At 39.7% G+C, this 2473-nt stretch overlaps 1 long non-coding RNA gene across 1 annotated transcript; it reads right to left on the bottom strand.

Moving 5' to 3' along the window:
• Nucleotides 1–396: 396 nt before the first annotated feature.
• On the bottom strand, nt 397–1976 carry LOC120519243. Its single transcript, XR_005631420.1, has 3 exons — nt 1760–1976; nt 1584–1653; nt 397–1480 (listed from the first exon to the last, which is right to left on the bottom strand). It is a non-coding gene; the product is annotated as an uncharacterized LOC120519243 (long non-coding RNA).
• Between the last annotated feature and the right edge of the window lie 497 nt (nt 1977–2473).

Below are 2473 nucleotides of genomic sequence, written 5' to 3'. Positions count from 1 at the left end.
ATTCTTTTTGAAGTTTGTCCTATGTATACCGCTGAGCACGAACTGCATGGAATGCTGTATACTGCGCTTAGTGTTTCTGGGGTCGATTTCTTGTTTTTGGCATTAAAGAGGACCGTGCGCAGATTGTTCATGGGTTTGTGTGCTATTCTGACACCTGACTTGGCCAGGATGCGTGCAGCACCTTCAGACACATTGTGGTGATAAGGGAGTGAGTGCCAGGTTGGGTAGGGGTTATGATTCGAGTCAATTGTTTGTTGAGTTTTTTTGCGTCTTCTGTGTAGGCTTCGATTAATGAATGTTTTCGAGTATCCGTTTGAAGTGAAAAAGGTGGAAGAGATAGCGTCTCTCTTTCATTTTTGTTTCCTTCGTATTACAATGGGTGTGGACTCTTCTGAATAGAGTTTTAACACAGCTCCGTTTATGAGATATCGGGTGGTTGCTGGCGAAGTGTAATATCTTGTCTGCATAGCATTCTTTACGGTAAACACTAGTAGTCAGGGTGGCGTCATTACTTCTTTCGATGTAGATGTCCAGGAAGCTGATGTGTCGGTTAATTTCTTTCTCCATTGTGAATTGGATTGCCGGGAATATTGAGTTGGTGTGCTTGTAGAATTCGTTCAGCTGATCATTTTTTATTATGACGAATGTGTCGTCCACATAGCGTATCCAAATTTTGGGTGTGAACTGAGATAGAGTCATGTTTTCAAATCGTTGCATTACCAGTTCTGCTAGAAGTCCTGATAACGGCGATCCCATTGGCATGCCTTCTTTCTGAGTATAGTATTTGCCGTTAAAATGAAAGTGAGTTTTTTGGCAGAGTGATATTAGGAGTAGTATGTCTTTAATCGATAGCTTAGTTCTTCTTTCTATAGTGGGGTCACTTTCCAGTTTCATTAAAAGTGTTTATGTGGCTAGATGAATCGGTATCATGGTGTATAGCCTTCCTATATTGAAGGTTGAAATTATAACATGTGTGGAAAAATAAAAAATACAGGTCAATAACTTGCTTGACAAATCTGATGTACGTGACAGAAAGCATGTTCTATGGGGTGTGTGGTAGGAGTCATGCAGACCCTGCATGCTTACAGTGTACGAAATCAAGTGCTACTTCTTGGGCGTCTAACGGGTGTGGACTTATCAGGCACCAAAAGATGTACTCCACCCTTAGATTATTTGTAACTAAAGTCTTAAAGCCCTATACGAATGGGGGACACGGGCTCCTCAGTGCAGATGAAGGGCAGTGTCCTAGGGCTGTGTTTCTCTGTCATTTAACCTTTGCCTGGTGTGTATGAATAAAGAATATTTCTAACTTTAATTTTGCTTTCTCTGTCTTCAGTCACAAGAAACGACACCAAAGAAAAAGTGTCCACACATGAAGCAAACACAGCAGTACGGCCACAGACAAAGCTGAGTTGTGTTCCCTCACATACAACATGACTTTCAATGCTCACCATCCACTGCTGGTTGCTTAGAGTTTGACCTGAAAATAAAAATGACAAAATTACATTCATTAAAGAGTACTCTGAAACATGAGAAACTTTTATCAGGTACAATTAGATATCTGCACTATTATGTCTACATACCAAGAATTATAATTCAAGGACTGTCAGGCAAGTTGAGTGTTCCTTGGACATCTGCTGAAGTGGCAAATGCCTGAAGTAAAAGAAAAAAAAAATTGACACAACATTCAAGCAGACATTACAACATATAAGTCACGCATGCAATCATACATATGATTTTCAAAAAATATTTAACTCACATCTGCTTGAAGCGTGAGTCCATCCATTTTCTTACTGAGGAGCCTGAGGAGCTCATTTGTGGTTAATTTTGAGGAGACCTAGGTCAAACTAATTACTGAACCAAAATGCTGCTTCTTTGTTCTGAAAAATGTAATGAAATATCAGTTCAAGAGTGTCACAACAAACAATGTGCACAACATAATTAGCTTATTGTCTGACTTACCATGATCTTTCCAGGCGCTGAACAGTTTGGCATTGGACAGGCTGTATGAACTCTTAAGAAGTCCTCTTCTTTCACGTACATTAAATCTTCTACTCCTCAGCCTACACATTTCTCAACTGACTGATTGAGTGGCTCGTCAGGAAGGCTTGGTGTTACTCACAGTAAGGTTTGCTTAATGTCTTTTTGTAACTCAGACATCATTCTAGTAATGGAAAAGAATGACGAAGAACCATTACAGTCAGACTACACAAGGCAGGCAGATTATTTTGATTAATGCATAAGTGACCCAAATTTTGTGATGTCAATCAGTGAACTCCCTGGTCTACAAGAACGTTATTTCTTTGTGACAACATGTACTGTACATTGGAATTGCTGTGAATGAGAATCGACTGAATTTTCCCAGATACAACACCTTCGTCATTTCTGTCCAGAACAACATGCATGTTCTTTTTGTAAAGTGTTTCCTGACTGGAATGTTTGACAGTCACAATATCTGCAAAGTTGCTACTCC

This window comes from Polypterus senegalus, unplaced genomic scaffold, assembly GCF_016835505.1.
Source record: "Polypterus senegalus isolate Bchr_013 unplaced genomic scaffold, ASM1683550v1 scaffold_920, whole genome shotgun sequence".
NCBI lineage: Eukaryota > Metazoa > Chordata > Cladistia > Polypteriformes > Polypteridae > Polypterus > Polypterus senegalus.
Note: the sequence above shows the minus strand (reverse complement) of the source record. Positions and strands in the feature narration are given on the sequence as shown.